An 18,223-nucleotide genomic window follows, 5' to 3' on the forward strand; every position below is an offset into this window, starting at 1 on the left:
CACAGCTGGTTAATGTAATCTTTACCGGGGACGTGGGTTGCACATCTGTGCCACCTGCACATTTTTCTTGCTTAAGCTTAGTGTAAGCTCACCTATGTACATAGACAGCAGTTCCAACAGGTTAAATCAAAAGGGAAGGGGTCACTTATGCAAAAAATCCAGTGCAGCAAATAGAAAAGGAAATTATGCTCATGCATAGGGTGACACCTTCATCTTGAACACAAGGCCTGCTCCTCCCTAAATTCCCAGTCCAGCCCTACATAAAATAAGCTGATGGTTGGGACCTGTGCTATGTCTTTATACAGAGTTACTTTTCACTCTGATCAAAATAATTAATTAAGGGAATATATTGCCTATGGGTATGCACTTACCAAGAGGTATGTGTGACTCAGAACCAGATTATGAATGTCTCTATGAATCCTAGCAGCATTCATGGCTGCAACACAGAGGAGAGGGAGAAATAAGTATTACTTTTTTTCCATGGGCAGGTTATTCTAACATTATAAATTCCGCCTGAAGATTCTGGTCCTCATGCTCCTTGACAGACATCTTAAAATAAAATATACTAATGATCTAATGTGAGATGGAAAGCCCTTTTCTTCATGGGCTTCCTTGCTCCTACTAGGATATGGGTTTTAAAGGTAAATAAGTAATGTCCTGGGCTGCCTTGCAAAGGGCAACTACTGGCACTGTTCAAAAATTAGAATTCTTCTGCCTAATTCACATGCAAGGCTCATGCTGTTACAAACTGATGATTAAGAGATGCCTCTACCCAGGTTTAGGTGCAGATGAGACCATACGCCTGAGTTAATAATACAGATTTATTTGAACACTGAGTGTGAGGTAGAGAGATAGAAATAAATAGAAAAGAGGTGAGGGGGACAAGGGGGATGGAGGGGAAAGAAGAGAAAGAGAGAGAGAGAGAGAGAGAGAGAGAGAGAGAGAGAGAGAGGGGGGTCCCAGGCTTGTTCAAAACTTTTCACCATTTATACATCTCTTATTAATTAGTATTCTTTCTCTATTTCCCTCTGCTCTAAAGCTAATTAGTCTGCATGCTCAGTCTTTCTCTTCTTTTGGGTTGGTGGGTTTCGTGAGTCAGTGGGTTATGAATTGGTGGCCATGATCTCCCCTGTGAATTGTGTTTATTAGTTTTTTCTTATCTTCTGGAGTTCTGCCAAATGTCCTTGTATCCTGTAAACTCTGCATTCTTTGTGTCCACAATCAGTGATACATTTTTCTTCCCAAGCTTTGCTAGCCTCCCCCTAGGCCTGAGATCACTGAAGTGTGTCAAGCCCTAAACTTTAGCAAGTTCTACAGACAAGTAATTTTTCCTCCAACACACAGATAATAGTACCACCTTTATACAGCCCAAGTTCCAGGTATCCACAGAGACATATCTGGAGGGGCTTGGTGGCCATTGGTGGCTGCAGATGCCATCTATCCCATTATTGGGGTGATCCTTGTTTGACCAGTGATATGTGTATGAGCATATCTGTTTCTTTTCACAGTTTGCCATGGTGAAAATTTTTGTCCAGATTCATTAACGAGAATGTGCTCACCAGATCTTGCCTTCACCAGCCTGGAATTAGGGCCTTCCTGTCTCAAATTCATCCCTTCTCTGCCCACTGTGTGGCTTATTTTATGGCAAGTTCCTTCTATGGCCTAACAGTGTTTGAGACAGGCAACTGTGCTCTTTAGCTCTTTAACACACACTTAACTCTCTCAAAGAACAGGACAAGAAAGCAACAGTTTACCAATTGGAAGGGTCTTAGCATATTACTAAACCCAAGTTCAAATAATTCCTTCTTTTGATAACAGCTTATTTTTACCAGCAGACTACCTTAACCACTGAGTTATAACTTTTTGTGTAAGGGAACACAGTTACCTGGGGTTTTCTACCTCCTGAAAGTTTAAATATTCACTGGAGAAAGAATAATGCTACAGCCCTTTTACTATGGCATACAAATATTGGCCTCACTACTGTCAAAATGAATATTTTGACATTATGTATGGAATTCTCATTTTTCTTTTTGTGTTGTAATTTATCAACATTTTATCACTTGAATTATATAAATAGGTAGACATAAGAGTTATTTTTAATATGGTGTAGCGACAGCTGTTGTGCAGAGGCAGAAGAACTTATAAACACTTTCACTAGATTAAGTTACTGTCAAAGTGAGTACAGCATTTCACAAAGTCTGATAGGAAATACCATAATGCACCAGCGATAATGTTGTGTTTTACGGATTAACTTTTGCCAGCCAAGCCATTTCCTTTAGTTATTGTAGGTTGCTGTTCTTGGGGAAGACCTTTCAACTGGTTAAATTAAGGCATGCAATCTTTTTTTAACCACACCTTTCTGAATACAGGAAGGAGCAGTCAGAGCTTTTTTTATATGCATTTTTGGAATGCTAAGAAAATCTTAGTCACAATACAGATGCATTTGTAGCCAATTGTTCTCCCAAAGGGTGTGGCAAAGTTCATAAACTAAAGGAGGAAGAAAAAATATCATAAATATTGTGCAAAATGTCTCAAACTTTTCACATCTTCTAGTTGCCCCAGAAAATGTCTGAGCAGTGTCTTCTGTTCATAGCTGGTGCCAATATATTTTGTGGAGGTACATTGTCTTCAGTGTTATTTGGCCTGATTTTCCCACAATTTGAATAGGTCCTTATTCTGAAAATAAGTAAAATATATTTCAGAAGTCCCCAGAAGTCTGGTCCATAGCATGCTAAACTTGAGTATTTTGATCTTGCACCACTGCCATTACTGCCTTAGCTAAAGAACACAGTTACTAGTTTTATCAGTTACTGATGAGATCAGTTATTTGAGGAAAACTGTGCTGAAAATCTGGCTAAGTCAAATGACATCTGTGTGGTACTAGATGAACGGGTGTAGCAAGTTTTGTAGCTTATGTCATTGACAAATAGCTTATTTGTTAATTTGTTACCAGTATCTGAATTAACAAAGAACATTCACATAGGTGGCTAAAGAATCAGATTGTGACCTACAGTGGTAGAGGGAGTGTGAGAATTAGGATTAGATGTGCTTTTTTCATTAAAAAGTGACTTTGTAATATCTCTATCAAATCCCCACTGAGAGAGCTCCGGGAAAGAACAAACGGTGCTGATCTCAGGAAAAGCCATCTCTAAAATATGTTAGAAGAGACAAAGTTAAAAGGAGAAAAGTTTTTTCCTGCTCCTTGTCTGAAATTTTCTTATAGCATTTAATTGGTCATGGGCACTGGAAATACATAGGAGACAATCCCCACAGGCTGTTCTTTTATATGGTGCAGATAAGGAGATGTATGTGCCCCAAAGAATGATATCCATGTGAGGAAGTTCACATTACACTTATCTGATAGACTGGTTCTCCTATCCTTGCCCTGGTACTGTGTTCAGATTTTCTGCTAGGGCTAAGCAGCCTTCTCTTGTAATTCCTTCTTTTATTATTTGGATCAAATTAGTTGACTGAGAACTTGATTGTCATTTGAAAGCCTACATGGAAATTTCATACCAATCAAAACAACCCAACAAACCAATATGCCACATATTTAATGAAATCTTCCTTTGATATACATTCCATACTGGTGTTATCAGCACACTTAACTGCAGTGCACGATAGCCAAATGTTAAAGATTGTGATCCTGTTCTCTCTCCACATCAAAGCTGAATATGGACATGGAAGAAAGGAAGGGCTTTCCCTGTGTCTGGAAGATGCTGGCTGTGGTGTAGTTAGCACAGAATAGCTTATTGTAGAAAAGTTGTTAGAAAATATGTTCTAAAATCAATAAATGCAAAAATAAGACACAGACCAAAAATGTGAATCGGAAAGGATGGAGTTGAACTTAAAAAGGTTCAGAGAAGAAAAAAAAGATGATTGAAAATGGATAATTACTTCTCCCCACAGTGAACAAATGTGTCATCTAAGACTGTCTTAGTGTGGTGAAAGTGTAAAAACATCACAAACAGTATGAGAAGGGTGTATTTAAATTCTCTCCCAGTACAAGAGCTATTTGGCATCAACAGAGAAGAGAGAGAAGAGAAGAGAAGAGAAGAGAAGAGAAGAGAAGAGAAGAGAAGAGAAGAGAAGAGAAGAGAAGAGAAGAGAAGAGGAAAAGGGAAAAAAAGAGAGGTGTTTCTTTCTATATGTAGGATGTAAACTCTCCTTGCTGCAGGAAGACGTATTTCCAAGAGTTTATCAAATGCAAGTTTATTTATATACGTATCTGCCTGTACTTGTACGTGTGTGTGTGTATGCATGTATGTACTTATATAGGCATGTGTGTGCAGCCATACATCAAATAGCTCAATGAGACACAAGCTTGAGGAAGAGAAAAGCAGTGATGGTTATTAAATAAACAGAAACTCCACTGGGCTAAAGAAGAGCCTGACAAGCAAACTGATAAACACTCTAAGGACACTTAGGGAAAACAACTTAAATGCTCTCCCTCTTGTTCCACTCTTTCCTGAACTCCTGAATTTTGCTTTTGGCAACTGTTGGAGACAGAATACGGGGCTGACCAAGGAGTGCCCCTTGTTATGTGTCATGTTATGCCCCTATGGTCAAAATTTCTATAATCCACATAACTTAAATTGCATTAAAATGTTGATTCATCGGGTATTAAAATAAGCCTTAGTGAAGGGGTTGTCATTCAGCCCCTCAACTGAGAGTCATACAGCATTGTCACTTTATTTCTTCAGACTTTCTTCTCTATTTATATGACAAATGTGAAAAGTATGCAAATATGTAAACATGGAGAGAATTTTACTTTGTTCGTACATGTTTAAGATCCTTTCCTTACTAATACATACCTTTGCAATCCAGTAAAATTTTTCACCGATTCAAATAACAGAAAAAATAGCAAAGCAGATTTATGTAGTTCATCTGCAGGAGTAAAATTGAAAATGATATCACAGAAATAGCATCAGCCCTTCACATTCCCCTTCCCTGGAAAAGAATTCAGTTGGCTTGTTCTCCCTTATCCACAGAATTAGAAGGTTTAGTTGCATCTTCTAAGGAATAAACTTCAGGTTCAGATTTCAACCACAAACTATGTGAAGGAAAGGAGAATACATTTCCTTAATCAACACATCTGCAAACAGGGCCTTAAGAGCTGGAAAGCTGAAGAAATAACTGAGCTTTCTTCTTGCCTTTTCAAAATACTTGTCCTTTGATATAAACTGGCCAATAGACTGTTATCAAAGTCAGTACATTTTATTTTGAGTAAAATATATTCTTCTAAAAATTTTTTTCCAAATTGTGAGACTTTGAAAATAATGTTGGTGGAAAAAAAATTTTTTTACATGAGTTTTAATGTTCAGTACATGAAAAAGAATTTAAGATTTTTTATTTGTTTTTGTTGCTGTTGTTAAATGAAATTAAAACAAGGCTGGGCTTTGAAATGGGATGATTTTTAAATAATTTGGGTAATATTACAAGGGAAAGAATCAAAACAGAATTATTATAATTGTCTGGATGTAATCACAGAGGCCCAGATAAGTTTCTCAGGTTCTAGATCCTGCCACAGTGCAGTTAAGAGAATAATGTGAAGAACCCAGTAATTTCAGGTGTAGGCTTCTCTGGATCTCCATGCAGGCTATTAGGCTAAGAGACCTAAATGCCAATTAATGTGTAAGTAAAGAATTTGAATTCTACTCAACGAAGGAGACGCTAGACCAGTGACATCAATTTTCAAACACTTGTTTCCTCAGAGCTGGGCAAGACTTTCCATCACAGGCCCTATTTAGCAAAAAAAGCTAGGCTAAATTAAAAGCTATGATCCTATCTCTAAATTTATCACTCAAGACACCCCCAATGTAATCTCACACAAATGCAGATTGAAGTAGGTCAGAGGATTGGGCTGTGAAAGTTACTGTTTCTCTCCACTGTTTTGAAAGGAAGCCTAAAAATGACAAGTCAGATTTAGGCACCTACACTGTCGATACCTATACATGTCGGATGAATTCCATGTAATGGCAGAATTTCAAATATTTTTTTCTCTTGTGGAAAGCAATGGCTTCTTATCAAATTAAAAGGAAAAGGAAACAAGGTTGCAGGTTTTTTTTTCTCTCCGTCTGGACAAAATTCAAACTTATTCTGCAACCTCAACAGTACTGCATCTATAAAAATACGCTCCCCTACTGCACTGTGGTCCCTCACACAAAAAGTGTGTCTAGAAAACTATAATCCGGCCATGTGGGAGTCTGACACACAAAGAAATCGTAAGATGAGAGAAAAGAGAAGGGAGAAAAACAAAAAAAATATATTGTTTTTCCTGACAGTTGCATCCCTTTCACTCATGGGTACTAAGGAAATATTACTTTTATTCTTAGAAAGATTATGTCATATTTTTCTGCATCTGACTCCTCTAGCTATAGCAACCGTAAGACTTGAATTTTGGGGTTTAACTGCTTTACTTGTAGGTGTCTATATGCACTGTGTTCAGATCCCCGATCTTCAGATAAAACAGTATTAAATTAGTTTTGGCATTTTCTATGAATTTGTGAATAGAACCTCATAGCACTGTACATAATCACAATCTTTGAATTCTAATTTTTTTCTTAATTTTCTTAATATAATTTTGAAATAAGCAATTCTGCTCCAGAATATTTGAGACGTCTAAACTCACAGTGCTGAACTCATTTTAGGTTGAAGCAGAAAGCTCCAAGCTAGTGAGCTTTGTTGTAACTTAATTATATGGACAAGCTGGGTGTGTGAAAATATCCAGTGTGCACTGGAGAATAAATTGCTGGGCTTGGTTTTTCTTGATTTACAAGTTGCTATAAGTGGTGCATGTTCCTAGGGAGTGGTGAAAAGTAGGGGTGTGTTAAACAGGTTTAAGAACATTTTAAAGAAACACTGTCAGGTTTGAAACATAGTAGATTTGGTGTACATCCTCCCTCCTTCCAAATAACATTTTCTGTTTCTGTGGTTTCAAACAGCTGCACACTGACTTTCTGTTTAAGCAAGACCACAAAATCCAGTGTAGCAGTTATGTGTCCCACTGTTGCTCTCCTTTTTTTCTTTATTTTTGCCATCAGTGGGGAAACGAAACTGTCAGAATTGCTGTTCTCTGCTCTCCTTGGAGAACACAATACACGTGCCATTGAGCTCAGCCAGTAAAATCTTGTGGTTTTCTGCAAAAAATAGCTGTGGTGAGGACAAGCAGCTTCTGGATCAAACAATTTATCTGCTCAGAGTTGTACAATAGTTATTTGATAGTGTTGCTGGGGCCACCACTTCAAGGTCTGAAACTCTCCAGTATAAAGTCTGGGCTGCAAGTTCCCAGGAACCTTGGAAAAGTCACATGATTTTGAACCTAAATCTTTTTTTGTTTCTCAGAGAAACATGGAGAATGGACATAATTTTAAATCTTTTATACACATAGCACTGATTTTGAGCCTTGGAGACCTAGTGGGTATTTCCTTCTTCTGGATATCCTACTGAAACTAAAGATAATTCCAATTGAAAATGAGAGTAAACTTTCTTAAACAGATTTCACAGGATATGTCTGGAATATCCATTTCAATAGCTTGTTTAGTATAGGAGAATAGAATCAGCTGAGCAGAGTGTATATACAAAATTCTGTATAAACAAACAACTATTTGCCATTATTGCAAACAATACTGAAGTCTTTGTTTGGAAGGATTCAATGTTATTCTCTAGGCAACATTTTGAAACCACTTTTTCTTCCCAAAGCTGGTAAATCTGTTAATTTTATTTATCTCTCCTGTGGCATTATGCAATAGAACTTACAGTGTTATTCAAAATTCTATAAAATAAAAACATGCAATGCCAAAAGGTCCAGGAGAATCATAGAATATCCTGAGCTGGAAGGAATGCACAGGATCATTGAGTCCAACTCCTGGCCCTGCATGAGGAGTCCTCAAGAACCACACCCCATGACTGAGATCATTGTCCAAACACTCCTTGAACCCTGGCAGGCTTTGTGTCATGACCTCTTCCTGGGAAGCCTGTTCAGCATTTAGTTATTTGAGTAAATACCCCCCTTTTTAAATTCCCCCTTCCAAAGGGAATAGGGGAGCACCTTGACATGCTCACAAATCATTGTTTGCCAGAACAACACTTAGTCCATGAAAAGGGGAGAGTGGAGTTGTGATTTGCAAGTGCCATGGTTTAGAAGATACAGAGCAGAGGGAGACTGAAATTTGGAAGCAGGTATCAAAGTAACTGAAGAGGATTTGAAATAAGAATGAAGGAAAAATATGTCAAAGGAGAAATGGAAGTAAGCAAGAAAGGATCTCAAAGGTCAAAGATCAGTCTGATTTCATACACTGACAATGCAAATCCTCCATGGTAGTGTCCATGAAGGATTTCAAGAACAGTATCCTTGTAAATGAAGATTAATGTATCCTTCTGTTTTAAGCAATGGTAGAGATATTTGTGTAAAAAATAGAGAATTCTTTGCCCGGAAATTGTACACTTTAGAAAAAGTGCAATCAAATGAAGATAGACAGGATGAGCAGTGATGTTGCATGAGAACTATGTCATGAACAATGCATGGTATGTCAGCCATTCCATCCACATGGCTTGTGTTTGGGACAGATTAATATCTGAATTATGCTGCAGAAGGAGCAAATAAAGGCAAACACAGAGAAGAGGGTTGATGAGTTGCAAACAAGGGAACCAAGTGATTTGAAGACAATGCCACAAACAAGCAATACTCAGAAGTTTGGGCATGAGGTCAAGGGCAGTTTTATAGCTTCTCAATACAATTTTTTCTCAGGGTTTTGCAAGGTCAGCCTCCTAAACCGACAAAGGTATCACTGCAGGGACAACATGTTCAGATAACACCACAGAGATTGTCATGAACCAGTATCTCTATCATTTATCTAACTGTACAGTGCAGTGATCCAGTAAATGGGTGTTGACAATAGGTTTTGCAGTGAACAGCAAGGGTGTGGTTTCTTTATCAGTTTAAAGTGATCTAGTACCACATTCCCACCAAAAGTAACAGTTGTGCCTGGCCTGTCCTGCCTTTTGCCGTGCTGTCCAACTAGTCGCTTGGATTGCCTTGGTCATTACCAAATATCAAGATTTAATTCACTTCAAGTCTCATAATCAAAAGAATTGAAGCAAAGCATGTGGAGAAAAATATATTCCAGGTAGGCCAAGTCCATTCCATTGCCAGAGTGTGATTGGATGGTTTACATCAGTCAGGAAATCACCTTTTTCAAGTTAGCACCTTAATTTAGTAACTGTTGTAACCAAAAAAACCCACAAAACCAATATTTTAACCTCTCTCTGAATTCAGCTGTATTGTTATAAGCGATTTTGATTAGTAATTTCCCTGCCCTAACAGCTACACTGTTTTTAATACAAGAGGCGTCCCACAGGATTTCAATTGAAATGATTTTCTAATACTTAGAAGGAACCATCTATGGCTTTTCTGAGGGTGTCCAAAGTTTCTTTCATTAGTTTTTCTCTCATCTACAAATCACACTTGTTCAGATCTCTACATGCATATGTATGGGAAAGGTTAGTAAAACATAATTTGGTAAATATGGGTAATTTGCTAATTATCACCATGTCCTTTTCCATATGAAGTAACTTTGTCTAATAACAACACTTTTTTCATATTAATGGTCTTTGATATCTTCCAGACACTGCTGGGAAGGGTAAAATTTGAGGGTAGGATTTGAATGACAGGAACTATCACTTGAGGTTTAAAAGGAGCTGTCGACCTCCAAAGCAGTCAAATGTGCTCCAGTACTTTAATCATCACTGCACTGGACTCAGTCCAGTAAATATCATTTTTGTACTGGGTAATCCAGAACTGGACACAGTACTCCAGATGTGTCCTCACCAATGTTGAAGAGAAAAAGGATCCTCTTCCTTATCCTGCTGGCCATGCTCTTACTAATGTAGCCCAGGAAGCTGCTGCCCTTTTTTGCCATGAAGGGTGTGTTGGCAGCTCATGGTCATCTGGTTTTCCATTTCCTGAAAACTTTCACTCCAAGGACCTTTTAAGCAAAGCAACTTTCCAGCCAGTGGGTCCCCAGCATGTACTGGTTATTCCTCCACAGATATAGGGGCTTGCCTTTACCATTGCTGAAGCTGAGATTCCTCTCCTCCGTGTTCTCCAGCTTGTCATGGTCCCTCTGAATGGCAGCACAACCACTGGCACACCAGTCAGTCTGCCCTGTTTGTACCAGCTGTGAACCTACTGAAGGTGAACTGGGCTCCTTCATCCTGATCACTCATAAACTATGGAGAACAGCATCAGCCCCAGTACTAAGCCCTGGCATTCAGCACTAGTGGCTTTACCAGATTAGATTCAACCATCTAAAGCACAGACCATCCTGCTTCTTGTGACGAAAGCCAATTTCTCTTCTTCCTAAGCAGAATGTACACTATATAAATTGCTACCATCCCAGAGGGAAGACCAAGCCAGAATTAATAACTTTGAAAAGAACCCCATGCTTTCTCTCTTTAATTATATAGATCTTCTTTTCAAGTGACAGCATTAACCTGCTTCCTTCCTCATTTTCTCCCATTCTTGCCACATCCCATCTCTGACAACCATGTAGAAAAAAATTAAGGGCTTCCTTGAACACTTCATTTAATAACAAACAAGAAGGAAGGAGGCAATCACCCATACATTGGCAACTCTATAATTATAAAGTCAATGAAATGTAAACCATCTTCACTACTGCCTTCTAAATAATTTCTTGTAATTACTAAAATGCACTGATTTATTTTCATTCTTCTGTTGTGACAGAAATGACTATCAAAAAGTTTGTTAAAAAATAAAGAATATTAGAAGCCCAAAATCCAAAATTCACACACAGGAAGATGTTTAAATGTAAGCATAAATTTGTATTAGAAGCAAAGAAGATGAACATAATAAATAGGCATGTTTTATTGCAGTATTTCCACTGAGGTATTTAATCACTTGCAGTTTTGTGTAAGGTACTAGAGAAGTTGTTCTGTGATGAACATCCAAGCTAATCTGAGTACAGATGTACTGTATCTCATTAGCAGTAGTACTATGGAAGGTAAAATAAACAACTGCTTTGATTTATCAACAAGGTACAGAATATGCATTCAGGTAAATATATGACCACACACCAGAAGGAGACTTCATAGATAGTATGCAAATGAGTGAAACTTTAAGCACCACTTTATGTGTTTTAATTCCACAGTAAATTTAATGTATGTATGAGATAAATATTAGTCTACTGAGCTTAAATATGGTCATGTACAAAATTAAAGGTCCACATGACAAGCTTTCTCTATAGTTGTCCTGAAAAGTGTGCCACCATACAATCGGGAGGAGTCTCAATTCTGGCCCCTGGGCCGTTCATGCAGTCTCTGATCCCAAGGTGGCCACATGTCCCTCGTATTACTTTCTCATCAATTTGTAGTTAATGGAGTGGCCCTTAGTCCGCTCCATTTCTTTGAGGAAATGGTGGTGTACACCAGTTCCAAGTGGCTGGAACTGGTTCCAGTGTTCCAGTTCCTGGAACTCCAGTTCCAGGTGGCTAGAGTTCAGAATAAGGCTCCTGCAAGCCAGAAGACATACTCTGCCATCAGTAATTCTGCACTGACCACTCCTAGGTGACTGTACAAAGGGAAAGGGAGTTCCAGGTGGTTCCATAATCAGGGATCTTTGGCTCCATGCATTATTTAAGGCAGGCAGAGATGGCCTGACTCAACTTTGAATGTAAGTGGCAGACAAGTCACTGGTGTGGTGAGGTCACATATCCTCTGGTTATGTCTGACCTCCTTCGAACTTCTTTAATTTTATTGTTGAGATCTTTGAAAGTTCTACCCATAAATTCAGGGAGAAAGTTGAGATTAAGACCAAGAAAAGTGCAAGTTCTGCAATTGTCACAAAGCAGCACCAAACTCAAGGGATTATGTTACTCCCTTATAACAGACACAAGGAAATATCTGCTCACCTCTCTTGGTGAATAGTGATTTTCAGTAAATATACCCAGGCACGGCCAGGTGTGAATTAATACAGGTCTTGGACTGGGATGTGCCCCAGCTATTGTAGCCCCTGCCTCCCAGCCCCATGCAGTGCCTTCAACTCACAGCCACCATTCAATTTTGTTAGACTGAAGCTTCAAAGAAGGATCAGACTTGAGAGCTTCTGTCGTATCTCAGAATCACTCAGTGCAATAGACAGAAAAATCTGTGAGGGGTTTATTAATTATTTCTGGCACCACAAGATGAATTTTCAGGAGACTGTTCAAGTTGTATGGACAGATGTATTACCTTAATATAAGAGGAAGAGCAGTGCCTTAACTTCTGAGTGCAGGTCCTTGCACCTTCCTCTGAAGCATCTCCCTCCAGGCTTCATCAGAAACAAATTACTGTCCTGGATGGTCGGTATGTCTAATCTAATGTGTCCATGCCTCTCTAAAGGAAAACATTAAAAGCAGAAGTGTGCTTCTTCCTACCAGCCTTTGCAACAGAAAAGAGTGATTCAAACTATGATATTGCCATTGAAATGTTACAAATATTGAAGCAGGGTTACCCGTCATTTTTAAGTGTGATAATTTATTTGATTTAATTTTCTACACTGTCTCTCAAAAAAAAAAAAAAAAAACAAAAAACCAAAAACCAACAAACCATATCTTCATCCAAATACTCATTAGTGCAAAGATCACAGGACAGGACTATATAGACAAGTCTGAAGAGGAGACATAGTGCTAATTTAATTTAATCATCTATTAAGTATTTACATAAATACAGTCCTCCAAGGAAATAAGCTTTTATTTTGCCAAGAGCAGTTTCTTGAAGGATGATACAGCAAGAAATTCTAAACATATTATTACAAAAGATTATTTAGAAATAAAAGTATTAATTTTAATTATATTGGGTAATACTGAGGCTTCCCATTCTTTCAGAAATTAATTTATTCTGCTTGCACCAGTTGATAGTTGCTTTCAAACACAGACAGTAGGTTTTTCTTCTGTTACAAAGTTGTATGTTCCATCCCCTTGGAAAGACACACTCTGTCTGAAATAATACAAGGCTCAGATAGTCTTCACCTGACTGGGCAACTGTAGAGAATAAAACAGTCCCTCACCTTATTATGATATAAGACAAGAACAGCCGCTTCCAGAGGGGCGGGACTTTCTCTCACACCCCACATACAGACCCTGCCCTTTTCAAGGGCTGCCTTCTCTACTGCAGTTACATCCACAGCAATCCCTTGCCTAGTTTACATTTCCTGGCAGATGATTTAAGGACTCAAACCAAAGCAAACCTATGCTTCAATGCAGGAAACTTTCTTTCAGGAATGTGGAGCTCGGGTATCAACAGATAATACAATAGTACTATTCACTTACACCTCCCCATGCATTCTCCACTAAAAGCACTATTTAATTAATATTATTTCACAGATAAGGAGAATTTGAGTGTAAATAAATTTTGATTTTGCTATTCAAAAAAGAAGGTTGTGCATAACAGAAACTGGTGTAAACTTGAACAATTCTGTAGCTCAGAGTTCATAGTAATGTTCACAGTGGTAAAAAAGATACAGTATTTTAACAAGGAGGTTCTGCTAGAAAAATGCTGACCTATACAGTCCTATGCACTTAGTCTTTTGAAAGGTTAAACAAGTTGTTCTATGAAATGAAATTTAAATCTAAAACTAGAACAAAAAAAACCTCAACCTGTGTGTTGCCTCTACCCAGAAAAATGTAAATTCTGTAGGAAGGTCATTGTATTTGGAGTTCCCTACTGACATACATATATGCCTCTGTAGAGATATCTGCATGGCTTGAAGCAAATAGCTTGGTGTCTGCCTCACATCTAAAGTGGGAGAGGAGCATCCAGATGACCTAAAAGGAATTTGGTGCAGTACAGGTTTTCAGGGTGGCTTAATGCAGCAGTCAGTGTTGGGCACATAATATACCAGAGGAGATGCAGAAGCTTTATTATAAAACAAATGTTATCACAGCTGGTGTAGTACAAAGGGGCCTCTCTTGTTTTATTCAGAGTTTATGACATGTTGTTTCATTTGTGATTGGTACCCTGTTTTTACCCAAGAAAAAGTGGCCACAGCTGTGCTGCCTCCTACCTGTTAAACCAGAGGTTACTACACTCTCCTAAACCAAGGACATTGTAATTTCTTAGTCTGGGCATTAACTCATTCATATTTTGCTCACATTCAAAGAGAAAGCACAAGGGAAAAGCAGGAGCTCAAGCCATTTTCCTAAATAAAATGTTCAAACTACAAATTGTGGAACAGGAGGTTCCATCTTCCCACATGTCAGGCACCAGGAGAAATAACCATTCTGTTTGTCAGATGGTGCCTGTGGTACAGCTATGAGTTGTTTAACTATTTTGCTTTTTATAACCATATAGACCATAAAAATTTTGTCTTAGAACCTGAAAATTATTTAAAACATCACTTGTCCTGTCTGTGTATGCTTACATAAGCCTGTCCATAAGCCTCCTGCGACATTTGACAAGGTAAATCCACAAGTTGTGTCTTCAGTTGTTTTCAACCTCCTGAAAAAAGTACAGATTTCATAGTCCATCACAAAATCTCTCCTTTTTTCATCCTGCAACACCATAAAGTTTTTCAATCCTCTAGTTGTGTTACTAAAAAGTTATGATTGTTAAAAATTGTGAGAGGTGCTTTATACCGTGAACTATATGAGGAAAGACTATGCAGATGAGTCCAGCTCAGAGCTTCCAGGTGTCTTAGCTATCCCTTTCTAGTCCGCATCTTGAGCACACACTTTTGCCTGTGAGCATAATGAATGTCTCTCAATTACTGTGGTGTAGTCCTTTATATGCATTAATTTGTTTTCAGTTAACAGGAGAACTACCACCAAAAAATGCATCCACAAGAGGGATTCTAAGAGTTAAACAAAAGAACTGACACTCCTGTTTCTGCACAGATCATGCAGCAAAGACCATATAGACACTTGACAGACTTTATTCTGGGAACAGGTGTTTTTTATAAAAGTGATATTTAATCTTACACTTGCTTATTTGTACTACAGATTCCCTGAAAACAGAGAGCGACACCGAATTGCCGTTCTGGGTTCTAGAACATACGTACAGCTTGGTGCAATGTGCACTTTGAGCACTAGGTGGAAACAGAGCAATGAAAATAAGACCCGTTATCAGACCTCCAGCACAAAAATGGAAGAGCTTTTCTCAACATGACCGATCCCAGAAGGGAGGAATGGCAGCTAAAATCCACTTCATTTTGTTGGGAGGCTTCTATCATTTTCTCTTCTTTCACACACGAATAAGAGAAAATATTATCCTTAGTCTCCTTAAAATTGATTTTTAATTTTCTTGCTTTAAATTTTGGGATACCTTTATTGAGAGCACTCAGATACATTTCTGTTGGCTATTCTTCAAATATTTCCATGGGAATTAAACACATAGCAATCTTTCCTCTGTTGCTATTGCAGTTTTGCAAAATTTTGTGTTGAACATATATTACTGTTTTTGTCAGCTGCCATCTCCTTGTTATCGATTCTAAGCAAACAAAATAGTGAAAATAGAAATGTAATTCTTTCACTTGCTTATGCAACAGGAAAATCAGAGCTAGAAAAGTTACCCTAATTTTGCTCCTTTTATCAGACAGTTCTAGGGGACTCTTTATTGTAATGTTTTTTGGGATTTTTTTTTCATCTCAAGAAAGAGAACTGGAACAATATTTCACTTTGGATGGTAGCCATGTTTTATATATGATGTTGCTTGTGGAAAATTTGGCTACAGAAAAGTCTGAATGCAACTGCAGCAAAAGCCCACAGAAGTGAGGAGGAATGATGTGGCATTACACTGGAAACCACAAAGCACAAGTGACACCCACCACAGCAGTTCTGGTCCAAGCATTCATGGTCAGGATGGGACATCCAGGCCTTCTCATGTTACATCCAAGATTAATGGTATAAGACCATCCATTTGAAAGGATATAGTCATGATTTATGCAGCCTCAAAGGAGCCTAACCTAGTCATCCCTCATGCTTTCAGCTCTGTCTGCAGAGCTTGAAAGGTCTGGGTTAAGAAGCTGCTACAATAGCAAGGGACATCTCTAGTTTTATTTAGAGTTCATGACATGCTGTTTCATTTGTGACTGCTACCCTGTTTCATTTTCACTTCTTCCAAATTCTTCTATTTTTTTTCTTTAGCTAAAACATTGGTGATTACCTATAAGCTGCTCAATTTCATTATGCATTTTTGCCCAAGTTCTGCATCTATGCCCACCTTTTAACCAAGAAGAGGCCAGATAACTCGTATCTCAAGCCAATTTTATTAATTGAAGCAGATTTCAGCTGCCTGAGGTGACTTAGTCAATCGGCTCAGATGCCAGAGCAAATACTCATACAGATGGAATTCAAGTCAAAATCTGAACCAAACTTGAAACCTGTTGAAGCTTGGGGGTAACTAAGACTTTTTTTCCAGATCCAAGAAAATATAATCTTCTATCTACTGGGTAAATGTATTCAATAAGTTAGATTAAATTATTTGAAACACATTTTCTAAATTCTGTAGGAACAAATGCTAAGCTAAATTCAAAGAGCTAATATCCGATAGGTGCATAAACCTACTGTCCACAATCCCAAAGGAAGTTTGTGCATGATGTGTACAATGAAGATTAGATAGGTCAAGATATAAATGCAATTATAAAATAAAACCTTAGGTTGTGGAAAGGTTTTGAGGAATTCAGGGCCTGTTGCCATTAAATTAAACCTGCCAGTGGGATACTGTATATTTCCTCAATAATTTTTGGAAATAGTTTAGAAAATAAATAAATTCCATAAGACAAGTGTGTCTAACTTAGTCCTTTGTCGCTCATGAGTTGGTCATCCCAATCCTTATAATTATGGTCATCTTTTAGAGAAGACACATGTTAAATAGCATGAAAATCTCATGCAATATAATAAAAGTGTCACTCATTCTTCACTGACAATTAAAAGGTAATTAATTCTTAAATGAAGTACAGAAATTGCTAAACACATCTTTAAGAGGTTCTTGTGTACATTCATAACATCTCAGTTTGAAATAGTGTCAGAACATACTGGCATGCATTCAATTGCTCCTATTTTTCCAAATCTGCTAATTATTTAGAGACTGGATTTTGTATCAATGGGACTTTTTATTAGTCTAGCTACATGACTGAGCAGTTTCATGATGGCAACTTAAAGAATTCACGTATTGCTTATGAAATAAGAAGAAAAAAAGGACTTTTCAGGACAGTCAAAGCCCACATTACAGATGGCAGGAGTACAGGGGAAATTCTATTTCTAAATTAAACAGACATTATATGGAAAACACTGCAAATCAAGCACAGATGTTCTTTTTTTTTTTATTTCAAATTAATTCCCATTTTAAGTTCCTCAGGTAAGCTTATTGCTACAACATGGACTTACCAATTTTGGCACTGAAGACTGTAGCTCAGGAGAGCTTTCCAGATGCAAAAACTTCCACTGCTCAGAAAGCCTTTGAAGACTTGACCACTGAATAGAGGATGCCTGATGTGCCTCCAGTTACTTCCAACAGCTAAAATCCCTTTTCCACCAAGATTCAAACAGACTGGAAGTTTACCTCTGCTGTTATCTGCTTTTGCTGGCTGGCAGTTGCTGCTGGTGACTGGAAGTGTTACTAGGAGTGGTTTTGGCTCTGAATAGGAGAGCCGTGAGTCAACATGTGGGATAAATCCAGACATGCCCAGCTTTCCTTCTGTTCTGTAAACACAGTGATCTGATACAGAAATCTGACTTTAAAGCACTTCAGATGCATTAAGTATATCTGTGCCTTTCTGACACATAAAGACTGTCTTCATACTCAGCCCAACAGTCATGTGGCACAGGTTCTTTTTTGAAGCACTTGAAATTGCAATGACTTCCTTGCCTGCAAGGTCAAGCATGAATGATAAGCATCAAGACTGAGATCCTGACTGCTGTAAAGGCAAGAGAAAAATCTCATCGATCTCAACAGAATAATGGCAGTGCCTCAAGACACTGCAGATCACTTTGAAGGAGACTTGACACAGAACCCATTTTTTCCTCTCTATTGTACTGTTCTGGCCACTTCTTTAAATCTTCTCCATCTGGAGCCAGTATCTTCTAGCAGAAAGCCCCTCATGACAAATTTCCCTGTCCCATTTCCTCAAACAGGCTGCTTTTATATTCTTATTTGTTTTGATAAAGTGAAATTCCAGCTAATACTGTTATCTGGAATATTTACACACTATTTTCTTTTTTTTTTTTTTTTT

The 18,223-nt window shown here is 38.0% G+C and overlaps 1 protein-coding gene across 1 annotated transcript in view; it reads right to left on the minus strand.

Annotated features, from left to right (window-relative positions):
• SCEL (sciellin) overlaps positions 1 to 17,470 on the minus strand; it is a 68,619-nt gene extending 51,149 nt beyond the window's left edge. The window contains exon 1 of the mRNA XM_053971556.1: positions 17,379 to 17,470. The gene's annotated coding sequence lies outside the window, so the exon portion shown is untranslated. The remainder of the gene's footprint in view (positions 1 to 17,378) is intronic.
• Between the last annotated feature and the right edge of the window lie 753 nt (positions 17,471 to 18,223).

The sequence above is a fragment of the Vidua macroura genome, chromosome 2, assembly GCF_024509145.1.
Source record: "Vidua macroura isolate BioBank_ID:100142 chromosome 2, ASM2450914v1, whole genome shotgun sequence".
Classification (NCBI taxonomy): domain Eukaryota; kingdom Metazoa; phylum Chordata; class Aves; order Passeriformes; family Viduidae; genus Vidua; species Vidua macroura.